Source organism: Epargyreus clarus, unplaced genomic scaffold (assembly GCF_041222505.1).
Source record: "Epargyreus clarus isolate Ecla_fem2 unplaced genomic scaffold, WU_Ecla_fem_2.2 ptg000022l, whole genome shotgun sequence".
NCBI classification, from domain to species: Eukaryota; Metazoa; Arthropoda; class Insecta; order Lepidoptera; family Hesperiidae; genus Epargyreus; species Epargyreus clarus.
Genome location: NW_027332229.1, coordinates 908984 through 936400, shown reverse-complemented (window position 1 = coordinate 936400; position 27417 = coordinate 908984). Strand labels below are relative to the sequence as shown.

General features: G+C 34.0%; 1 protein-coding gene across 1 annotated transcript in view; it reads left to right on the top strand.

Annotated features, from left to right (window-relative positions):
- Positions 1 to 27417, top strand: part of LOC140751378 (uncharacterized) — a 95241-nt gene that overhangs the window by 38890 nt on the left and 28934 nt on the right. The gene's annotated exons all lie outside the window — the stretch shown is intronic.

Sequence of the window (27417 nt, the reverse complement as noted above, 5' to 3'; positions counted from 1 at the left end):
ACTATTTAGACGAATCCAACGACACCTCATATGTTAATCCGTCAAGCCGTTTGGGCTGCAGCGTGACAAAGAATGAGACATACATACATACATGACATGGGGCTCTTCAAGAGGGGTGCAAAAAGATCTCTCCTTCAAAGCCGGCGATGCATTGGCGAATCCTCTGGTGTTGCAAATGTCCATAGGCGACGTTGACTGCTTTCCACCAGGTAGCCCGTCTGCCTTATCGTTAGGTATAGTACGCGTAAAACTGCTAGTCCGCTCCGAATATAGAAATGAATCGCGTTGCCGTAGCAAATTGTATTACACCTGCTCGTAACATCTTCAGAGCGGACTAGCAGTTTGGCGCGGACTATATCTACACTAATATTATAAAGAGGAAAACTTTGTTTGTTTGTAATAAATAGGCTCAAAAACTACTGGACCGATTTTAAAAATTCTTTCACCATTCGAAAGCTACATTATCCATGAGTAACATAGGCTATATTTCATATGAAATATGTTTGGAAATAGATTTTGAGGCGGTATAAAGTTTGCCGGGTCAGCTAGTAAATATATAAAAAAAGAAAAAACATACATACGGTCGAAAACGCTTCCTTATTTAAAAGATGTCGCTATCCACTATTAATAATGGGTTTCGGAAATGTAAAACGATTATCTATTTCCATTAAATCTTAAAAAAAAAACCTAGTGACGGTGAACGGGTTGGCTTTTTGACGATCGGTCGCCACTTTCTAGATGAGGTATAGTGTCACTGTTAGCGGAGGTATGGCGCTAGTGTACGTGTGTTTAGTAATATCAGGTGTAAAATTAATCCATCCAATGTTTTACAAAGATCGAAATTCGGCAATTTTTTTGTACACACAAAATCTCAAATTTCGAATTTTAGGGTAAGCTAAACATTGGATTATAAATTAAATTGAAATTAAAGTAATCAATTCTGTTAATCTGTTAGTCGTCTTACTTATATTTAAAAAAATATACTTTAAATAAATCACATTGAGTAATAACGGTTGTTAAGCTGTTATTCATACTTATAATTAAAAGATTTTAAAAATATGATTTAAGTTGTTTAAATTAATTTAAAATAATAGATACAACTTAAATTATTTCTAATAAAATTACAAAAAAATACAAAACAAAATATTAAAATAAAAGGAAAAGATACCAGAGTCACATTTAATGTTAAATTTTAAAAATATTTAACGTTAAATTAATAAAAAAATAAAAGAAACGGCCAGAATTTATATATTCAGGGTACGTGTATAATATACACGTACCACGTACCTATACACAGGATATAATATTATATAATGTAGGTATAAGAAAAATAAACGTGACTAAATAATTATTTTCATGACCTTGATGATTTATTTACAATCATATATTTTTATTTTAACTTATATTACGTAAACATAAACATACTTAAAAAAATAACCTTACAATATAAACAAACAAAATAAATTAAATTGTAAAATGAATTATTAGGTATTATTATTAATTAAATTGTTACTTTCCAATTTCCAACAACAAAGGAAAAGGAATAAAAGAAAATACAAACAATCAAAATAAATAAATAAAACTTAAATAAACGAAAATAAATAAAGTTAATTTTATAAATACTAAATTTAATTTAAAATTACTCAATTTACTGGTAATTTGTAGATATACTCAAAGAACCCTAAAATAACGAGGTTTAATCCTCAAACATGTATCGGGGCCAAGGGCGCCCTCTCGACGGTTTAAATGTAGAAACAAAACTATGTACTAAAGTGGAACGCTTCATGTGACAACGACTCCACTATATCACATACACATCTATATTTTTTATAATATAGGAGTAGCAGACGAGCATGCAGTCCTCCTGATGGTAAGTGGCTACTGCTTCCCATGGATATCCGTAATCAACCCCAGATAGGATTAGATTCCTACCTGAGGACGGCCACAGATGTGCCTCTACCCCTGAGGACTAAGCTGGAACGCCTCGGAAAAGTATGTCTCCCTTACCACACCCTTCAAACCAGAACACAGCAGCGCCTAACAATGCTGTTATGAGGCGGAAATAGGTGTGTTAGGTTATGTTTTCTAACTCCTAAGTCCTTAGTCACGCATCGGCGTCTAACTTTAGGTAGGACTCGAATCCTATCCGGGGTTGATTATAGAGTACTATGGGCGGCAGTGGCTACTTAGGTACGAACATTAAAAAATACCTATATACTTACATTTTTTACTTAGCCGGTAATCGAACTCAGATCCCTCTTCATATCAGGTCCATTGTGATCGCAGCTCTATGTAATTCTATGCTCTCTTTAATTGTAAATGATGACGTCATTTACAATTTTCATCTACCTGAAATCGAACCCGGATACCCTTTCATATCAAACCGTTATGGTAAACACTGCTTTACAACTATCAAAATCACGGTTTTACCGAACACAAAATCTGTAAAAAACCAGTAAATATCAGTAAAAAATCGGTATAAGCTGGAAAAAACCGGTTTAATTCAGTAAAAACCAGTAACACTATGTGTTTCAAGCGAGGTCGCATGATATTATTAGTAAATTTCTATAATTATACGAACACAAGTCAAATAAATGCATTAGTTAATTTTCTAGCCAAGTCTAGGCAGGCTAGATCTAGCGCAGATTACTTGAAAAATAGACTAAAAAATTGCACACATAGACACATTTATGTACAAAATCAAACTTTAGTTGAACGTAATAAGGTAGGATTAATTGAGGATTGCTTCAGAAGAATAACTAGTTTATACCCGCGGCTTTACCTGGGCTACTTTTGTAGATGCCATAGTGTCAATTTGTAAAACGGAAAATATGAATAATATAATTAATTTTACAAAATGGCAACGTATTACTTTATTTTATTACAAAAGTACGTGATGAAGTATTAAATTAATTAAATGTTTTGTAAAAATATTACTTTACACTATGTAAAATAAGTGTAAAATTAGTTCTAATATATTTTGTTTAAGTTATACGGAATGCAAATTAGTAAAATTATAAAATAAAAATAATAAAATGAAGATTATCAATGTAAAATCCATAATTATATTGAAGGCCCAATCTTTAGATACCTATACCTCATCGTAACATTATTGTTTAAAATAGGTTATGTAAAAAAATCAGTAATGATTTCATTTATTTTCGATGAGATAATACCGTATCGACAATGGTTCAATACCGATAAAAATATCGATTTTTTAAGGGTATTATCCAACTTACGATATGATACGTGTTACATCCCTGCTCGCGATGGATTCATTCTTTGCAAAATCTAAGATTTGTATAATCCAAAATAAAAAACCTACTAAAATTAATCCAATAATCCTTAAATAAGTCGTTAATTGTTTGTTTATTTATTTGAAGTGATTTCAGAACAACAATATAAAAACACTAATAAATAAAAAAGCAACGTTCGATAAAAATTTAAATCAATCCGACGAATTCTCGAGTTTTTCGACACAAACATACGGAAACCGAGTTTTTATATAAAGATCCGACAAGATTCGACTCACGCTCCACTGGCCGTCCCGATTACGAAAGATCGGAAGTAATCCGTCCGAAAATCTTATTACCACAACATAAGCGCTATTTTCGAGCGCTAAAGTGTTAGCGAAGTGTGCGTGACCATAAAATTAGTTGTGCCTGTGTGCGTATATTAAAGGTTGCTTGGCTCAGTCGAACACGGCTGTAACTCGGATTGGAATTAATTAATTTTAATTGGTAAATGAATTATTACTTTATTGTTATGGATACTGTTTAGTGATTGACCTTTTAATGTCATTGTGGGTGATAGGAGAAAGTGTAACTGATATATCGGATTTGTGATTAAGTAGTATTGAGGATTTTAAAATTGTACGGTGAGATGATATCTATGATCTATATTCTATATTTTTATTCTATTGCAAAACCACATTATTGCAGATGAATTTTATGTACTATATGTCTTTATTATCTAAATACATCAAATATCTAACAGTCGGTTATTATCTTATTTTTAAGAATTAATATAGACATTATATTCATGTTTTTGAGAAAAAAACAAGTTTATGAAACATGCTTAGTACGTTAACTTTTCACATAATATTATGTCTAACTTCATGTTTATAGTATACTTTCAAATAAGTTCGAAACAAGGAAAGACGTCAAACGGTAACTCTCTTATATTTAGTACCTAAACACATCACACATAATAACTTTCAAACAATTTCAATATCGCATATATCGTACTGGCACGAAATACCTGAAAACCACAATAAATAATAGCTCAACAAAAAACTAAATAAAAAATAAAAACGAGCGAGTTGCAACGCTGGCGCACCGAGCCGCAAAAATATCAATGTACAATCGAGGTAATTTCTCTTTGGAAATACGTCGCTGTGCGCTCGGGTTTTGTTTCAAAATTATTTTATTTAATGTTTATTTGTAAAATAAATAATTTTAATAAAATTTGACATTGGTAATAATTTTAAGCTTTGTTCGTTATGGAATTTAAAATATAAATAATTTTAAGATGATAACTAATTGTAATAGATAAATAAGATAATTTAAAGATAGGATAAGGTTGGACTTGATGTACATAATTTAATGATATAATGTTATTTTAATTTATTTTATTGCATTTAGGGTGTTAATTAATTATAACAATTTACTCATATTCATGCAAATAAATGATTTAATTAGTGAAAAAAAAAACTAAAAATTGCGTTGATATATTTTGTTACTTGTTTATATGTCCCATTTTTCATATTATAGTAGTAACAAATTGACAGACATTTCTACTTTTTTATATACATATTTCAGTTTTATATAAAACAGTGTTTAGTCAGTATTTTTATAAATAACTTTGATGTAGTTTCTTACAAGTTGTATGTAATGGTTTGGCTTCTATTAATTACCTTCTATGGTTTGGCTGTGGCACCACCGTCACACCTATTTCTGCTATAACAGTGTTAAGCGCTGCTGTGTTCTGGGGTGTGGTAAGGTAGACATACTTATCCGAGGCGTTCCAGCTTAGTCCTCAGGGGTAGCGGCGCATCTGTGCCCGACCTCAGGTAGGTATATCTAATCCTATCTGGGATTGATTACAGATGTCCTTACGTCAGTAGCCACTTACAATCAGGTGGACTGCATACTCGTCCAATACTATTTTTAGTATTCCATGTCATTTATTTCACAGTATATTGTGCTAGTTCAATGTTGATAACATTTTACGTTCGTACCGATAAAGATGTATGTACGAGTACTTATTACTGTTGCGACATACTTACAGAATTATAATTTTAAGTTTATATTTAAGTACCTATTTGAGAATCGGATTTGGGAAAAAATAAAAAATGTGGTCTAGATGTACATTGGATGTGGCGCAAATTCGCAATTATAGACGTTTGCCCATCAGTGGGACTGTGTACTTATAAGTAGGCAAAATGTCAATAAACGTAATAATAAATAGAATAGTTAAAATAAACGCGTTAAAAAGTTTTTTACTGTTAGAAGAGGTTTGCCCAACAGTGGGTCAATACTTTTAGGTAAGTGGGCAACATATTAACAAGCCAAGTAATGTAAATAGTCCGGGCCAAATTGCTAGTCCGCTCTGAAGTTGCTGCGAGCAGGTGTAGTCATACAATTTGCTATGGCGACGCGATTCATTTCTATATTCAGAGCGGACTAGCAGTTTTACGCGCACTATACCTATATAAATGTGGTAAAGCATAAAATGATAATTCAAAAAACCTCTGGGTGGAAACTTGCCCAGCAGTGGGATCACACTTACTAGGAAGTGGGCAAAACACCAATAAACCAAACGTCATACTAACGTCAGGTAAATAATGTGTTTAAATAAAAAAAGATAAAAAATGGTCACATGGTGCCACTTTAGTTGTGTGACGAGCGCCGTGTGGTATGTAGCTGGCTGAAATATTAAGGTTACGAAAATAAAATAATTATCTTTGATTTTTTGTTACATTTATTTTATTTTAATTTATCATCGATGTTTACAGTCGGACCTTTTTAATATAAATAAATAAATATAATTGCAAAATCCCAAACAGGCGAATTTTAGTTATTTTTAAATCATAGTCAATAGTTCATGTACCGTATGTAATTTTAAAATAGAAAAAGGGATAAATATTGTTACGTTAGGAAAATATTGGCAAAATGGTTAATTAGGTATGGTTGACAACTTACCAGGGAGTCGTTCTTATGGGAACTAAGATTAACAGTACATAAAAAGACTTAACTATAAATGCGTCTTCGTGTAAAAATCTAGTTAATCCATGGACTTTTCGAATTTTACGGACAGAAACATATTGAATAATTTCAAATATTAAATGAAATTAAAATATAAAAATATCATAAATGAAATAAAAAAATGGAATAATGTTACCTAGTTACATACGATACCGCGTCGTGAACCCTTCGCGCGGGGGGAGGTCGGAATTAACGTGCGAGCGAGACGGACGATTGTTGTTCGCGCAGCGACGACGTGGAGTCGACTTGTTACTATTTTTTTAATTTATTATTTATTTTAATTGATATGAAAATTATTTAATACGAAGTTGGAGTTGGTTTCAAAATATGTTAGATAGTGCTTAGTGTTTGTGGAAATGGTGTTGCGTATAATTATTGCTTATGTGTCAAAAATATATTTTTAATTTATGACTACAACACACAACTAGACAGGTTTCCATCAACTCATGCGTGAAGTATATAAGTAGTTATTAATGTTTATTTATATTAGAGATAAGTATACATTTAAATTACATTTACTAAATGTTAATATCAAATTAATTCAAGTAATCATTACATTGAATATGTCGAACGAATTATTGTCGAAAATGTTTTTAATTAGATTGCACCGCTAATAAGGCTGCCGAAATGTTGAAAAATAGTAATGTTGAAAAATAAAATGAAGCTATAGGGACAGCAATTTGGAAGAAACTTATTATATTTAATTATTTTATTATAAGTATTTTTAAAGCGTGTTTCATATATGTTTTTTTAGTACTTTTTATTAAGCTTATATTGTAAATAATTAAATGTAAATTGTAAATAATATAAATAAAAATCTTTAAATGAAGTTACATTTAAATTATATAAAGATAATAGAATTTAACAATACATTAGTTTTCATTATTTTAGCTTACGTAAAGGATACATAAAATATTTACACGATTGATGAAGAAAAAATACGTGTGGCACTCGGAGACTGCCGCGGTAAAGCTATTGCATAGCATTTTTTATCAACTTATGCAATTACAATTATATATTTATTTTATTTATGCAGTATGCAAAAAGTCATTAACCCGTCAACTGGCGTGTGCGCCCCGGGGCGCACAGATCGCTACTAAAAAGTATCACCGCTGTGCCGGTCGGAGTGGGGGGTGTTAGGTTTTTTTCGTTACGGAATTTTCGGGATTCGGTCTCCACGCTCAAGGCCCGCGATAGAAGCTATGCGATAGCTTAAAAACTATTTCACATGTTTATTTAAATGTCTAATTTTATATCTAAAATAAATATTTTTTAAATTATAATAAACAAATCTTTATCTTAATTATCGCGCTATTGTAATCGCGTCGTAATCAACGTTCAAGTGTTATGTCGAAATCGATAACCGTGATTGATTTACGTCTAATCGATTTAGTTATCTAATTAAAGGGATACTACACGATACCTAAGGGCTCAAATATACGATAGGATGTCGCAACGTGTCATGAAGTGATTTTTTTAAATTAACATAGTAGTTTAAGTCGCATATTTAAAGCAGATATAAGAAATTTATCTTTTATAGACATTTAAGTTAAGTTAACCAATGTATTCGAAATAATTTTCGAAAACTACGAATGAAACTAATAAATGTATTTAAAGAATAAATGGATACAACTCAGTAAATTATGTAAATTACATTGAATTATATCGGAATTGCCAATTGTTCTTTCTATTTTTTTTTATATATGCTTACATACTAAAACGATAAATAAAATATTCAATTGTTTTAAAACTTATTTATTTTGTTCCTAATAAAAAATAAAAGAACAATAAATTTATTATTTATTTCGATGCAACATAAAGAACAATAAATCGCCAAACAAACAAAATGGCGCACATAAACTCACTTCCGGCGAATCCTTCGTGCATTGGTAAAAATTATTCGCATAAAAAATCAATAATTCTAAATCGACTCGACGGCTTCCTGTTCTCCCAGTGAAAAAATATCGGCCGCGCGCATACTTGTACTGCAGGGCTGTGGGTAACGATATTATTATTATTATTACTACAATTTTAAATTTTATGTTTTGAATTTGAATAAAAATTCAATAAGTTTATTAAATTTTAAATTATTATAATGGAATTTTGTTTTTTTTTTTTGCTTTTAATTAAATGGTTTTTATGATGTTGTTTGATAAGATGTGCGGCTGATATTAACAATTATAAGTGTAATTTGATGTGATGAAATTTTAATTTAAATTTTTATAACTTAATTAAACATAGACATTTTATTGAGAGTGACAAATACTTCTTTTCCTAAAAAAAAACAAATTCTGGAAATTGAATAACTTTGTATAAACTAAAACCAAACATACCTATCTAGCATCAAAATAAACAGAAGACGGAAATGCACAAAATCACACAAAAACTTACTTAGCAGTGCCAAAGACCCTATTGTTTTGCAAATTAGATGTACGAAATACGACGGCGATTGTACAATGTCATATAGAAGTGACCTTCATTATTCTAACTGGTTATTTTCCTTTAATAAACGAAATATTTTATTGCTAACAGGTACTAACTAATTAACTAACTAGGTAACTATATTAAATAACAGTGTGTCATTGTATTTAACAAAATGACCCCCAAAAATTTGAAAATATTTCGCTACCCCCCACCCTCCACTGTTTTTAAACACTGACTAACACTGTTTTTAACAACATGACCCTCCAAAAATATGAAGATATTTCGCGAACTCCCACCCTCCACTGTTTTTTTTAAATTTGTAGAAAATACATAATATGTTACAAGTATTAAATTGCAGGTTCAAAAGCCCTTTCTAGAAGTTAAGCGACCCCCCAGGGGGTCACTGTCCAATGATCACTGGTAAAATAACTGTGTCACTTACTTAGTTTTTAGAAAGCAAATGTAGCTTAAGCCCCTTAGTAATAATAAACCTTAACTATTGTAGGCAATATTTATTTTGTCTAATAAACTTTGATAGACAAAAAACGATTAATATTGATAATAATCACTAACAAGCGTTAATCACTTTCGAGAAATACATTTAATAATCACATTTACAATATCAAAAACTATTTTGGCGACTCATGTCACAAATACTGATCGTAACATTTGAAATGTAAAACGTGTATTGCTAAATTATTTAATTAAATTTTAATTAGTAAGAATGTCACAGAAATTAATTAATGTTACTAAAGATTACGGAAACAAACCTATTAAAATCTACTATGATTTAATAATATCTGTTATTCAAAGAGAAATATAAATTTGAATTTGAAAATTCAGAATGAATTTTTAAAATTGACAGTCGATATTGTAATCCGAAATGTATAAGGTATAGCAATAAGCTATTTTAAAATAATTTTAAGGAGTCAAAGTTCGGTTTTATTCAATTAGATGTAATCAATTTTATTTTTCGAACGAGCTAATTTCGGAATAAATAAACTTACGCGTATTATTAAGATATTGATGAATGTTGCTTACAATAATCGAATTTAGGAAATTAATAATAATTTATTAGCGATATATCAATTATTCCTAGATATTGCACAGAAATCTGAAATACCTCTGAATAAAATAATCTAGTTGTCTATAGAAGAAATCAACGGCACAATAAATCCAATCGTGTGGTATAATAGTAAGAATTATAAAAAGGTTAAATAAAGCGTATTATAAAAATATAAATAATAATTATTATTTTAAAAATATAAATATAAAATAATATTTTTAAAACTCTGTGAGTAGCAGCCCTGTGCCCTCGGGTTTGCTTCGTTTGCTTGCTTTACTTAGCGCGCACTAGCAGTAGACGGGCGCTAGTGAAAACTGCTACTATTTAACTATGAATTAAAAGTAATATTTTCGTAGCGTTTTTCAATAATTGCGTTATTTTTAACGAGATTATAAAAAATCTTTTGTTGCTTTGGTTTCAATTAGACTTTTTTAAAATTTAAAATTACTTTAATTTTCGTTATTTTAAGTTGACAATATGATTATGTATATTTTATGAATTAACAATCTTTTAGTGTATTTCCTTGACTACGTTAGTACTGAAAATAATTATCATTATATAAACTATGCTTATTTCTCAATTACTTTAAAATTATTATTAGGTATTTATTTATAAGTAGACTACAATAGTATAAATACGACGAATGTATACAGATGTAAATAATATCTAAATTTTAGTTTATATTTCATTACTTTGATTACAATTGTGATATTGTGCGAATTCTAGGCTTAAAAATAATTCTATAATTCTTGGCTTAATTCTTGATACGCGTGAATAAGCACGGGTTTCATGATTACAACAATTAATTATTATTCCTTATTACCTACAATAATTATCAATGTTTCATGTATCAATCAATGTATCAATCAATATATCATCAATGTATCAATGTAACATGAACATATAAATTATCTTTAAAAAATGTCGTATTTTTATATATAGAAGTAGTAGACGAGCATGCAGTCCGCCTGATTATGATATAAATCACACTATACCGTCGTCATTAACTTCATAATTTTGAATATAAATAGCGTATAAAAAATAAAAATAGCACGTTATATAATAACGTTATTATAACAACTATAATTATCCTCCGTTAAATTATCACTTCCGTCGTTCTGCTCGCAACCCGTCGTAACATTTCGTAAGCGTCGCGCGACGTCGGATTCCGTCGTTGTAGCGCGCGCAACGCCAATTGATACTATTTATATAATAATGATCATTATTATCATTATTTCAATAAAATTTCATTTTGTTGCGGATTTTTTATGATGTATGATAATTATTATCATTATTTTAGTATTTTTTAATGATTTTATTGTGGTTTTTTACCCGATCTGAGGGGTAATTAATGATTTTCGAGCATATGTTTGTATGTATGTATAATTTTTTGTCACGTCTTACAGCCCAAACGCCTTGACGGATTAACATATGAGTGTCGTTGGATGGATGGATAAATTATGGGAGTGATAAAGGCTATATTAAAACATTACTCTGCACATTGGGGTAAAAACACGCATTTATTATTTTTATTGTATTTATTTATTATTGTATTTTTCGAAATATGCGAAGTTAAATGCGTATTAAAAATAATTAATTATCACTTGCTTAATCGACGAAGCGAAACATCGTCAGGAAATCTAAACATTTCAGAGTTCTTTAAAAAGTTTTCAAAGGTATGTGAAGTCTACCAATACGCACTTGGCCAGCGCGGTGGACTATGTCCTAATTCTCATTCTGAGAGGAGACCCGTGCCCAGCAGTGGATCTGCAAAATGATGGTAAATATAAATATGTACGAGTAATTGTCTCTAGAAAGTTCTGTATGGACTATGAATCGTTTTAATTAACATTTCGACCAATGCAAACACATATCCGTCGGGGCCCGGAAAAACGGTATTAAGACCCTTACACACTATCTTAGCCATTCGAAGCATTCGGTAAAAAATATTTTTTAAAAATTAAAATTTTGAAGGTGGTAAAACCCTTTGTGGTTCGACTGCGGCGGCACCACCGCCACACCTATTTCTACCTTATAACAGCAGTGTTAGGCGCTGCTGTGTTCCGGTTTGAAGGGTGTGGTAAGGGTGACAGACTTTTCTGAGGCGTTCCAGCTTATTTCTCAGGGGTAGCGGCGCATCTGTGGCCGACCTCAGGTAGGAATATCTAATCTTATCTGGGGTTGATTACAGATATCCATGGGCGGCAGTAGCCACTTACCGTCAGGTGGACTTACCTTAAAAAATACAGTTTTCTAGGAACCTAACTTGGAACTCTAATTCGTTTGTCCCAATTTCAAACTGGACTGTTCGAGATGATAAAGCAAGAATTAATTAAGTAATGTGTTTAAAATAAATTAGCAATTTAAATCTTAATGTTTGTATATCAGTAGTCAGTAGGTACATAGTACTACATAGTGATAAATTGGACGGGTTCTTATATATTTTACGGTAAACAACTTATTTATCGACACTTAAGAAATATATATATATATATATATATATATATATATATATATATATATATATGAAGATAATAATAAACGCTTTCTACACTCGCAGCCCCACACTAGGATTCCCCGTGTCGTGGGTGCCATGGACACACACATAGACAAATACACAAACACCCAGACCCAGAAACAGGAATCTAAATTCATCATTTAGATATCTGTCTTGCCAGGTATCGAACCCCTTTGCACCCTTTGCGCGTCAGACCGGTATGGTGGCCGCTCCGCCACGCGGGTCGTCTTATAGCAAATAACCAATTTGTATTTGCATTTGTATGTGTTTATTTACGGTATGTATATGAATTGGTCCAAAAAATACTGTATTTCTAATTGGCGGTACGTATTGTTATTTCTCATGTCTTTGTGATGTGCGAGAGAGAGATAAACGATATAACAATTTTGTATTATACACTTTATTTAAGACAAGCAATATTTGTATGTGTGTACCTATTTATGTATGTGTCCGTGTTCGTATGTGTGTGTTATCGATGTTAGGAAAATTATTGATGCTTTTGTATTAAGAAATCAAATTATAAATAATCTACATACAACAGAAATTAAAGTAAATATATAAATTACTAGCTAACCCGGCAAACGTTGTGTTGCCATATAAATAAAAAAAATGTTAAGTGTGAACAACCCTTATCACTTAGGAGTATGAAAAATAGATAGTAGCCGATTCTCAGACCTACTGAATATGCATGTAAAATTTGGTGAAAATCGGTAAAGCCATTTCGGAGGAGTACGGTAACTAACATTGTGACACGAGAATTATATATGTAAGATAATATTTTATTATATTTAATTATTTGTTTCATCGTCAAGTATTATAAAATTATTTATATTGATTTTGTATGTTTTATAAATTAAATTAATATCGTAAATAGTGTAGCTAATATAAATTGTACATAGATTTTTAAATCTTCTATAGTCCACGTTAACCGCTCTGAATATAGAAATGAATCGCGTCGCCATAGCAAATTGTATGACTACACCTGCTCGCAACAACTTCAGAGCGGACTAGCAGTTTGGCGCGGACTATAAATAGTGTAATATAAATTGTACATAGATTTTTAAATATTTTGTAATAAATTGAAACACAGTCCCACCAAGACGGTAAGTGCGTAAAGCATTTTATATCAAACGTGGAACGGAATCCGGTTCGTTCGAGTTTTAGCCGGTTCTCGCCGGTGGCACAGTGGAATTAATAGCGATAAAATCACCTATTACTTTGAATTAAAATTTAATCGAAAAAGAGAATAATTAAGAAGATATTTAATTGAAATTGAATTTCTTGTTAGCTTTTGTATAATATTGAAGTAGGAAGCGTGTTGCCAACTGATGGTAAGTGGCTACTGTCGCCCATGGACATCAGTGATTAACCCTAGATACGACTAGATTCCTATCTTAAGTTGGCCACATGTGTGTTGCTTCCCCTGAAGCCTAAGTTGGAACGCCTTGGATAAGTAGGTATGTGTCTGTCTGTCCCTGTAGTTCCGGGACTAGAATAGGGCTACGGTATCCCCTGCCTGTCGTAGGAGGCGACTAAAAGGGGGCTTCCGGGGTTGCGGACGGCAAGAGTGGGAGCTCGAACCGTCCAGCAAGCGACCCCGAGAAGCACGGCGGTATGTGTGGTCGCATACCGTCGTAAACATACATGGTGTGGGAGGAGCGAAAACTGCTCCCCCAGGGTAGAGCCCGTTGGGCATCGCGCTTGGAGGGCTCCGGTTGTGTTCCGTTGGAGATCCCGGAGTTCGCCAACAAGCGTTGAGGACGGCCACCGGGGGTGTTTTAGTGCGGTAAAAATCCCACATAACCCGACGTCGCTCCCACGTCGTCGGGTACCTTTTGAAGGTTTCCCCCTCGAGAAAAAAAAAAAGGTATGTGTCTGTCACAACTCAGATGTGTAGACATGTAGATTTATTGTAAATGATTCCTTAAAAGCAATAATCATAATTGTTATAAAAACAAAAAGAAAAGTGTGTTAAAGTATAGCCTATGTCACTCCCACAAATGAAACGAATCCAACGACACCTCATACGGTAAAATTAATAAATAATTATTAATGATTTATACGTATTTTATATACATAATTATTATCTCCATATTTATTAATTACAACGAAATTTTAATAATGTCATATTTCGTTTAAAGTTAAATTATTGATAAATTATTAATTTCTCATTCGTAAATAATTTATTATCTCCATATTTATTAATTACAACGAAAAATGTCATAATGTCATATTTCGTTTAAAGTTAAATTTATGATAAATTATTAATATCTCATTCGTAAAATAATCCATTTAAGTTTTGTCATATTTCTTAAAAGTAAATAAATGATAATTAATTAATCATCCGATTTTCTTAAAAACGTGTATCAAAAAATTTTATCCTACAATTATTTTGTTCTCAAAATAAAATTTAAATTTAACAACATTTGAGGTCATATGAATATGCTAATTACATGTTTTAATAATACGTACTTTTTGTTATCATAAGGGTTGTACCAAACATTTTATATAGCTTAGTTGTTATTTTGGGTGCGAGGTTCCGAGTTCGAATCCAAGGCATCTTATAAAAAACCAGCTGACCCGGCAAACGTTGTATTGCCATATAAATAATAAAATGTTAAGGGTGAACAACCCTTATCACTTAGGGGTATGAAAAATAGATAGTAGCCGATTCTCAGACCTACTGAATATACATATAAATATTGGTGAAAATCGGTAAAACCGTTCCGGAGGACTACGGTAACTAACATTGTGACACGAGAATTTTATATATAAGACAAGAAAGAATAATAGGCTAAGTGTAAGTTGAGCTCGCAGATGCAGGGTTCAGTACCACAAAATTCATTTTTTTATTATTTGTTATATAAAAATATAGAATGTTGTGGTAGAAATTAAAAAAAAAATTCAAATTACCGGATTGGAACCCACTACCCGCTGCGCCCATGACAATACAAGCAAAATATAAATTCCAAACATAGATAAGTATAGATATCTCACCGCCTTGTAATTGAAGGAAGCCATTAATAGGCTTAAACGGCTGACAGTTCTGTCAGCCGTTTAATGGCTGTTATGGTGTAATTTACGCGAAACAATGCCGACATGCGCAGTTAAGTAGTGCATAACAGGAAATCGAAGAAAAAGTGCTGAGAGATATCGTTTCATTCGTAAATGATCTAAAAACTAATTTTTTTAAATAATTTTCAAACACGAAAATAGACGACAGTGACAATTTCAATTGTCAAAACTGGTTACATTTTCTTGTTAGGAGTGAGTAATTTACTAATCTATGATTCCAAATAACAAAAATCCACTCAAAATAAAAAAAAAAAACAAAAACAAAATAATCGGATTCGAACCCGCTACCCGCTCCGCTCATGACCATACAAGCGGCCAGTTCTATTATTAGTAGCCAATCGATAAGCCTTAATGCGACAGTGTGTCCGTCTGTTCATACCTTCTAGATTATACGGATTGTATGTGGTTTGTACTAGTAGTAGTACTATTGCTCTACTAGTACTAGTACTACTAATACTGAAATATATATTATCATACTAATAAAGCAGTATCATATAAAAAAGCAGTGATAGCCTAGTGGTTAAGAAACTCGGCCTCTTGATCGAGGGGTCCGAGGTTCAAATCCCAGACACGCACCTCTGATTTTTTCAAAGTTATGTATTCGAAATTAATTATCTCTTGCTAAACGGTGAAGGAAAACGTCGTGAGGAAACCTGCATACCTGAGAGATTTATATAAAAACAATCTCAAAGGTATGTGAAGTCTACCAATACGCACTTGTCCAGCGCGGTGGACTATGGCCTAATCCTTCTCATTATGAGAGGAGACCCGTGCCCAGCAGTGGGACGGTAATAGGTTGATGATGATGATGATGATGTGTTATCATACTAATACTCAAATACCAGTAGAAGTACCTAAAAGTATTTTTTTTTACCCTTAAATTGAGTTGGAGCACCGCTTCGGAAATATATATCTCCCTTAACATTCTTCAAACCAGGGTTATTACCATCTCTTAAAACAATATTATTTTAATCATACTTTTACTTTTTTTTGCAGGAAATTTAACTTTTTAAGCAAAACATGACAATATCAGTTGGTTTTATACAATGGATAAGCGATAAATTAATAAGGGTTTAAGTTTGTTCAACTGTGTATGACGGAATATTTTACTGTTTTAAGGAGGAAATAAAACTTTCCTGAACTATGATGGTTTTTAAAAGGTGGTAGGCCCCCAGAACACAGCAGCGCCACACTGCTGTTATAACAGAAATAGATGTGACGGTGGTGCCGGAGTCCAAACAAAGGGTTTTACCTTCAATATTATTTCTATTCAAGAGTATATCGATCAGTACTAACGAGGGGTTGCTATAGCAACCGTCATGTTGGTAATTAATCCCGTGACATCACAGCATCCTTTGGTTTGATAAAAATAGGTATCTGTGTATGTTTATTTTTGAAGGTGGTAGAACCTTTTTTGTTTTGTTGACGAGGGGGAAACCTTCAAAAGGTACCCGGTGCCGTGGGAGCGGCACAGGGTTATGTGGGATTCTTACCGCACTAAAACCCCCCGGTGGCCATCCTCAGCGTTACTAAGAGAACTCCGGGATCTCCTACGGAACGCAAGCGGAGTCCTCTGAACGCATTGCCCTTTCGGGCTCCGCCCAGATGAGCTTCAGGGCTCGCCACACCGTCTGGTGTTTACGACGCTCTGCGACCACACATACCGCCGTCCTTCCAGGCGTCGCTTGCTGGGCGGTTCGATCTCCCACACTCGCCACCCGCAACCCCGGAGCCCCCAATTAGTCGCCTCTTACGACAGGCAGGGGATACCGTAGCCCTATTCTAGTCCCGGAGCTACTGGGACAAGGTGGTAGAACCCTGTGATTCGTCGCTGTAGTACCGGGACCAGAATAGGGCTACCGTATCCCCTGCCTGTCGTAAGAGGCGACTAAAAGGGAGCTTCTGGAGTTGCGGACAGCAAGAGTGGGAGCTCGAACCGCCCGGCCAGCGGCCCCGGGAAGGACGGCGGTATGTGTGGTCGCATACCGTCGTGTACACCAGACGAAGTGGCGAGCGTTAAGCTCACCTGAGCGGAGCCCGACGGGGCAACGCGCTAAGAGGACTCCGGTTGCGTTCTATTGGATATACCGGAGTCCTCTACGCAGCGCCGAGGACGGCCACCGGGGGGTTTAGTAAGTAAGAATCGCACATAAATAAGAACCCTGTGGTTTGACTCCGGCGACACCGCTACACCCATTTCTGTTAGAACAGCAGTGTTAAGTGCTGCTGTGTTCTGCTTTAAAGGGTGTGGTAAGGGAGACAAACTTTTCCGAGGCGTTCTAGTTTAGTCCTCAGTAATAGCAGATAATGTTTTTCTATATGTCCTTTATTGAATCGTAAACTATGCATTTGATCATGTGATGATCTTTGGCAAATTTGTCGTGCATGATTTTAAAGGTGGTAGAACTCTTTGTGGTTCGACTCTGGCCGCACCACCGCCACACCTATTTCTGCCTAGTAACAGCAGTGTTAGGCGCTTCTCTGTTCCGGTTTGAAGGGTGTGGTAAAGGAGACATACTTTTTCGAGGCGTTCCAGCTTAGTCCCCAGGGGTAGCGGCGCATTTGTGGCCGACCTCAGATAGGAATATCTAATCTTATCTGGGGTTGATTACAGATGTCCATGGGCGGCAGTAGCCACTTACCATCAGGTGGACTGCATGCCCGTCTGCTGCTCCTATGTTATAAAAAAAAAAGCATGAGCCCACGAAGGTTTCTGTGTACGACAAATTTTCGACAGATGGCGCCACAGTCATTCCAATGAAGGTACAAATCAATTATATGTATGTCGTGTTATTTTTAAAACGGACCAAGCCGCAGGCACTGCTAGTTATAAATAAGCAAAAAACGTGGTTTCTACCTAATCTCCAAATTTTATTCAAGCTGGGTATTAATAAGTTAAATAAATAAACTCTGAGCCCTTATTGCGAAGGGCTAAGGTATCGTATCGCGAAGTAAACGGTGTACTTAGACCCTTTTATGTTCATTACGCGTTGAAACTTGGTGAGCGCTGCACTTGGAACGATTAGTTTTGATACTTGTGGCTTTTTTTATGTTTTACTATCAAAAAAACAATGTGAGCCGTCACGGGACGCCTGGCAGATGTGAAACATCGACATTATTTTGTAAAAGTAATATGCACAAAAGAACATATTGTGATAGGAACTAAATATGTCATAATGATAAAAAATTATAAAATAAAATATTACGATTTTTGCGCATGGCGACGCGTCGCCACACTGTACTCACTACTGCATATAGACTGTATATATATACCATGGTATAGCGTGGCCACGGCATGCGTCGCCACGCCAGAAATCGGTTTTACGTGCGGCTATAGATGTTTCACATCAAAAATTAATAAATTATACAAAACTTAACAAATTTGAAAAACCCGCAGTGGTTCTTTTTTATAATATATGTGTAGACTAGCATGAAGTGCACCTGATGGTAAGTAATCAACTCCAAATAAGATTAGATTCCTACCTAAGGTCGGCCAGCAGCTACCCTTGACGACTAAGCTGGATCGCCTCGGAAAGTATGTCCTTACCACACCCTTCAAACCAGAACAGCAGCGCACAGCACTGCTGTTATAGCAGAAACATGTGTGGCGGACGTCAGACCGGGGGCCCTTCAGGCCGGGGGCCCTTCAGGCCGGGGGCCCCGTGGCATTTTACTAGTTCTGCTACCCTATAATTGCGCCACTAATTGTAATTAAACTAAAACTAATACATAAATATAAGTTAAACCAAATGTTCCTCGGAGTCTATTCCTTTACTTCGTCTGTAACTCTGCATCACCTAATGTAAATTTACTACCATAAACTCAGGCAGTTCACACACAGTGAGTCATAATTATCACATTTACAATACTACCATGTGAAGTCTGTATTTGTTACTTAAGGGACGCATTATGATGATTGACGATCCGCGTGGCGGAGCGGTCACCATGCCGGTCTGACGCGCAGAGGGTCCCGGGTTCGATTCCCGGCCAGACAGATTTCTAAATGATGAATTTAGACTTCTGTTTCTGGGTCTGGGTGTTTGTGTATTTGTCTATGTGTGTGTCCATAGCACCCACGATACAGGAAATCCTAGTGTGGGGCTGTGAGTGTAGAAAGCGTATGATAGTTATACCACGGTACAAATATATATCCTTATACTGTGGTTATACATTATCTTGGTGGTGAAATAGTTAAATTTTATTATTGTTTATCTTATATATAAAATTCTCGTGTCACAATGTTAGTTATCGTACTCCTCCGAAACGGCTTCACCGATTTTCACCTAAAAATATATGCATATTCAGTAGGTCTGAGAATCGGCTACTATCTATTTTTCAAACCCCTAAGTGGTAAGGGTTATTCACGCTTAACATTTTTTTATTTATATGGCAACAACGTTTGCCGGTCCACTTCTACATTTGTTAATGTTACGAAAAAAATATCCGTTGGTTTTGAAAATCTCCCATCCTTATTCCCAAACGCCCCAAAAGACATTTTTAAAATAATTGAAACAGATGACTGGAGACACAGTATAATCTAGTCTAGATATCCTTAAAGCCATCTATTAGTCATTCATTGTCTTACATAGACAATACCGTTACAATTACATCATCAAAATAATTTGATCATACGTTGTAGAAATGCTTGACTACCTAAGGGAGGTTTTATTTGTATGTTCGGTTGATTACAGATATACAGAATTGAAGGTGGTAGAACCCTCTGTGGTTTGACTCCGGCGGCACCGCCGCCACACCTATTTCTAGTTAGTAACAGCAGTGTTAGGCGCTGCTGTGTTCCGGTTTGAAGGGTGTGGTAAGGGAGACAAACTTTTCCGGGGCGTTCCAGCAGTCCTCATGGGTAGCGGCGCATCTGTGGCCGAACTCAGGTAGGTATATTTAATCTTATCTAGGGTTGATTACATGTCCATGGGCGGCAGTAGCCACTTACCACCCGGTGGACTGCATGCTCGTCTGCTACTGCTATATTATAAGAAAAATAAAATATATTATAAATGTCATATTTAGTCACAGATTGGCGGACGGACAAACAAATTTATTGTAACGTAACAACGTAATAACGTAATTAACTTTGCAACTGTTATCGATACTCGGATTCCGATCTCTGCCGTGACCTTATTATGACATACTCATTATTTATTATGTGGCGACCAATATATGAAGTGTCTGTTCGTTTGTAACTGCTTTTTGCCTGACTCTAGAACGTAATGTTTTGAGAGTATGTCTCATTTTTCGTCACGCTGCAGCACAAACGGCTTGACGGATTAACATATGAGGCGTTGTTGAATTTATCCAAATTGTGGGAGTGACATAGACTATATTTTAGAAATTAATTATCACTTGCTTAAACGTTGAAAGAAAACATCGTGAGGAAATCTGTACACCGGAGACTACTTAAAAAAAATGTTTTCAAAGATATGTGAAGTCTACTAATACGCACTTGTCCAGCGCGGTGGACTATGGCCTAATCCTTCTCATTCTGAGAGGATTCGTGCCCAGCAGTGGGACAGTGATGAGTTGATGATGAATGGGTATTATTATTAACTCATAATATAATGTATGTGTTTTATTAAGTAATGAAATATTAAAATATGTTATTGCACGACTCATGATGCGAAGCATCAGAGAGTGCTTTACGATCGAAACATTTTTTTCGCTTCATTTTGGCGGCTATTTTTATTATTATAGCCTTGATAGTTCACGGAATCAAGATATTTTACATACTATTGTCGAGATAATTTAATGGAGATTAATTCCATACTTTTTAAAAATTGATTTACTGCAATAGAATTGGAAAAAAACACCAAAATAGGTCAAAAAATTTTCCTGTCCGTCATGTGTGAAACCTGAAAACACTGTAACTTGTGAAAAAATCCATCATTTGAGTTAATTTTTTTTTTTTTTAATTCTAATCGACGATTGTAGGTCACTGAATGCGAATGATTAATTAATTCAGTGTCGTTTAATTGCAATTAATAAAAAACGAAAACTACAAGACTGTATATCTATAGATATTATGTACATTTATTCCACCAGGGGCGCTTGTGCAGTACCTTCTTCCTACTACAGCTGTTTTTTCGGCAATTAATTTTGAACGACTTAAGTTTTTTTTTTTTTATATATTTCATAATTAAATGAGCATTATGAGTCGTGCACTTTTGGATTTTCCAAACTTTTCAAAAAGTGCTCTGTAAAGAACCTATTTTGAATAAAGAATTTTGATTTGATTTGATTCGATATATTTTTTGAAAAAAATATTACGTAATTTGGAAAGTACCAAGACCTCTACACCGCGGCGGCCTCTCATCTTTCTGCTTGCCAGGGAGGCACTTTTTATTGTATTTTTTATAGCCACGGACTCCATCGGATAGTTTTGTTGTATTTAGTCTATTTAGATACTGAAATGTGTTAAGTTTTAAGTAATTACTTTATTAGTTATAGACAAAGGTTTTACATCTGCGGGTTCCGGATTCGATCCCCGGTCAGGCAGTCCGTTGTTTACGGTCTGGTTAGATAATTTAAAATGAAAGTGTTGATATACCATTAAAATTTAGTAAAATATATTAATGGAGTATAAATTTTGTAGATTATACTTAATCGATTTATCATATAAAATATTTAAATTAAATATTTAAAATTATTTATAAAAGGTATAGAAATGAATCGCGTCGCCATAACAATTTGTATGACTACACCTGCTCGCAACAACTTCAGAGCGGACTAGCAATTTGGTGGGGACGATATTATTTAATGTTCATTATAAAAAGAACTATGAAACATTGTTAATATTTACCAATACTTTTTGTTTGTAAAACTTTATTAAAATTATACTAAATTTATTATAAAAACAAAAAACCGACTACCTAAAAATATAGTCTATGCAACTACCATAATTTAGACGAATCCAACGACACCTCATATGTTGATCCGTCAAGCCGTTTGTGCTGCAGCGTGACAAAGAATGACACATACATACATACACACACACACACACACACACACGCACGCATACACACACACACACACAGACACATGCATGCATGCATGCATACGTACATACATACATTACCCTCCGCAGTCGGTTAAAAAACAAAGTAATGACAGAAAAAGTAATTAATAACAATTATAATAATAACTTTAGTATGTAAATTATACACATAATACCCATACCCATAATTTGTTAATAAATTATATTATAATTATTTCTGGTAATAAACAATAAAGATAATATAAAATGTTAAGTTTTCAAAATATAAAAAAGAAAAATAATTCTGTACGTATCAATTAAAAAGAATTCTTATATGTAAAATTCTCGTGTCACAATGTTAGTTACAGTACTCCGCCGAAACGGTTTTACCGATTATCACCAAATTTTATATGCATATTCAGTAGGTCTGAGAATCGACTACTACCTATTTTTCATACCCCTTAGCGACAAGGGTTGTTTACTTTTAACTTTTTTTATTTATATGGCAACACAACGTTTGCCGGGTCAGCTAGTATCTTTTATATAATAAACAGATAGTAATCAATTTGTCATTTACATACGATGAACTAACGTATATAAGTATATACTTACGTTCGTTATATGTATATAGAAATATATAATGGCTTCCGCCTGTGCCTTATTGCCTTTAGTTTCAGTTAAGTAACGCTCATTATTAATATTAAATCTGTTGAATTGTGCCTACCAAAGATCAACATTTCACAATTACATACTATAACTGAATATGCATATAAAATTTGGTGAAAATCGGTAAAGCCGTTTCGGAGGAGCGCGGTAACTAACATTGTGACACGAGAATTTTATATATAAGATACAATTAAGTATACAAAACGGTCGAACACAGAACCATATTTGAAGTTGCTTAAAAATAAATACCAATAATTTGGTACAATAAGCCAGAAGCGCAAATCCGGCCCTGTCTCCCTCCCCCCGCCACCCCCACTCTGTGTTATTGAGAATTTATGTCGATAAGGTGCAGTACACACGACGTGGCGACAATATATTCTGTATAATATAATGTATAATTACAGTGTAAAACTCTATTTTTTATAATATAGGAGTAGCAGACGAGCATGCAGTCCACCTGATGGTAAGTGGCTACTGCTGCCCATGGACATCTGTAATCAACTCCAGATAGGATTATTTTCCTACCGGAGATCGGTCACAGACTCGCTACCCCTGAGGACTAAGCTGGAACGCCTCGGAAAAGTATGTTTCACTTACCGCACCCTTCAAACCAGAACACAGCAGCGCTTAACATTGCTGTTATAACAGAAATAGGTGTGACTGTGTTACCGTGGTCGAACGCCAAGGATTCTAACATATTACAATAAATTTACAATTTTATGTATAGTCCGCGCCAAACTACTAGTCCGCTCTGAAGTTGTTGCGAGCAGGTGTCATACAGTTTGCTGTGACGACGCGATTCATGTCTATATTCAGAGCGGACTAGCATTTTTACGCGGACTATAATAAGCGTAGTTATAATAAATATTTACCTCATTCGTAAAACAAGTATTTCCGGCATCAATTAATTAGTAATTACTATGACTTTGCTATTTAATAAAATCAATTCATATGTAAATGTATGTACTTATGTGTGGGAATATTACATACATTAGATCATGACTTATTTTTTTGATTTTTGGAAATATATTAAGCGGATATGTTTTATTGTATTATTAAGCTAGTATTTCGCTCGTGACTTCGCTTGTAATTTTTTTTTGCACCTGATAATAAGTGTTTACTGCCGCCCATTGACATCTGTAATCAACCCCAGATAAGATTAGATTCCTACACGAGGTCGGCCACAGTACTGCCGTCACACCTGAGGACTAAGTTGGAATGCCTCGGAAATTATTTTTATTACATTCAATTTAACTTATATTTTTAGTATTTGTTGTCGCGGCCATCACACATACTTTGTAAAAATTCAAGTATCTATCTATTACGGTTCTGGAGATAGAGGCCTGTGACAGACGGACAGACAGCGAAGTCTTCGTAATACGGTTCAGTTTTTACCCCTTGGATACGGAACTCTAAAAATCAATATTTTCAATTTGTGACCACATATCCTCATTACAGGGTTACTCTACAGAAATATAGAGTGATGTTTTTTAATAATTATATTTAAATTTGAATATACTTATTTATTATATTAACTGAAAAATATTTACAATTATAATTAAACTTACAGAAAATTAAAAGAAATAAATTAAACTATAAATATAAAACAACTTATTTACAAAATTTACATATATACAAAAATGAAAAACAAAAATATAAAAACAAAAACACTACCAAAAAAAATTGCCACCATCACTGTCTTTGGGCAAGGTTCCCAAGACGCTGGCAGCATTTCCTCTCTGAATATATTATACAATGTATATGAAATTATATTATACAATGTATATTTCAATTGTATAATTGGAATGTCAATGTGACCGCGGCGCGAGCAGGGCGTTGCACCGAATAGATCCGACGTTATCAGCGCTGTGTGTGTGCTGCGTTAGTGTGTCACGGTGTAAAGCATGATGTTTTTCGGGAATTATTATTGTTATTATTATATTTCTTATGTACAGTGTATATTATTGTTGTATAATTCGAATGTCATAAATATAACCATGTGTACATGGGAATTATATTATTGCATTTTTAATATACAGTTTATATTATAATTATATTGTTTTTTTTATATTAGGTATTCATATTTTGTTGATGTTTTAGGGTTAATATCATTGGAAGAAAATTAATGTTAGTATTAATTGGTAAATATTGAAATTCATATTTAATTTCACATTACTTTTCTAGTTTTTAACAGTAACAGTTATCGTTATTTTTAACCGATTTTGAAAAGGAGAAGGTTATGTGTATTCGGCTGTGTTTTCTAACTAATATAATTATTAATATTATAATATTATACCATGAATTTATAAAGTTGGTATACTTTTTAAATTTTGATAATATGTACTTATAAAAAAAAACACTTAACAAAAGTAAGTGAAAATTACTTTCAAGTTTAAATTTGGCATGGAGTATATTGTATATACAATACAAACGAGTACATATAATGAAGATGCTACTTCACTTTAATTTTTTATTTTCTTAATTGTTTCAATTAAATGTTATAGTATTAACTATGTTGATGAAATTAGCAAATAAAACATTTATACTTTTAAATTAAATTGCCCACTTTTAATTAAAAAAAAACATATGGTAATTTAATACCATTTATTACTATAACCAACAAAAAACTTTTTTCAAACTATTGTCCGTCTGTTTTTTGGACAACCATGAATAAAAAATAACTAAAACTAAATAATCTATAGTTGATTTTATTATCAACCTGTATATGGTCACCTTGTTTCAACACGAACATTGCGTATGTGAGCGTAATCTACATAATATGTACATCTGTTGTTAGTGTGAGTAATAGTTTGACTATGCACACATTTACAACAAATACATATACATACTCACATTAATACAATAATTATTCTACGTTAGTTGGTATTTGGTATCTATATATAAAAAAATAAGTTTGTAAGTATTTTTAGGCAATTGCGGAAGGTGGTTTTTTGAAGGTGGTAGAACCCTTTGTGGTTCGACTCCGGCGGCACCACCGCCACACCTATTTCTACCTAATAACAGCAGTGTTAAGCGCTGCTGTGTTCCGGTTTGAAGGGTGTGGTAAGGGAGACAGACTTTTCCGAGGCGTTCCAGCTTAGTCCTCAGGGGTAGCAGCGCATCTGTGGCCGACATTAGGTAGGAATATCTAATCCTATCTGGGGTTGATTACAGATGTCAATGGGCGGCAGTAGCCATTTACCATCAGGTGGACTGCATGCTCTTCTGCTACTAGTTAGTGGTTGAGACACGCAGGAGGTTTTTTAGTTATCTACGTATGAGACATTAATTATCACTTGCTTAAACGGTGAAGGAAATTATCGCGAAGAAACCTCCATATCTGAAAGATCTTAAAAAACACTGTCAAAGGTATGTGAAGTCTACCAATACGCACATGTCCAGCGCGGTGGACTATGGCCTAATCCTCATTCTGAGAGGAGACCCGTGCCCAGCAGTGGGACAGTAATGGGTTGATGATGATAAAAGCTAACTTAGTACAAAAACCCAGCCGTGGGGTAGTGGGCTGATACCGTAATTCCGATGGATTTCTCTGAAAATACTTAGAATAAGCCCTTATTAAGTACGGTACTTATTCTGTAATCTATAAATAGATTGGCAAAGATAAAAAGATAAAGAAGAAACATGAAAGATGGTAGATTCAGTATAGTTCGACCACCGCCACACCTATTTCTGTTATAACAGCAGTGTTAAGCGCTGCTGTGTTCTGGTTTGAAGGGTGTGGTAACGGAGACATATATGTCCGAGGCGTTCCAGCATAATCCTCAGGCGTAGCGGCGCATCTGTGACCGACCTCAGCTAGTAATATAATTCTATCTGGGGTTGACAGAGGTCCTCGCGGTAGTCTCCATTTACTCCCAGGTAGATTTAAAATAGTAATTAGCAACAAAAACCCGACCTCTTAAAAATATAGGATATTATGTTACACGCATAATTTGAGATTTGACGGAGGGTAATGTAAATATATAAAATGTACATATTGTTATATAATTAAGAAGTTACGTAAACGACGTTGTTCTAATAAGGCGTATGTGAAAATCATTACCGTCCGCTGGTTGTGGAGGGTAATGTACTATATATATTGTTACTTAATTTCAACTTAATGTGACAACAACATTATTACATTCAGACAGGTACAAAAACATTATATTCCGCCAATTTAAGAGTGTAATGTTTTTAATATTTTTACACAATTTAAAAGCGACGTGACAACGACATTACTACAATTTGATAGGTACAAAAACATTACCTTCCTTCAAATTTTAACGCCACGTGACAACGATATTACTTTAACAATACAGGCCCGGCCCAAAAATTTAGAAGGTGGTAGAACCCTTTGTGGTTCGATTCCGGCGGCACCACCGCCACACCTATTTCTACCTAATAACAGCAGTGTTCG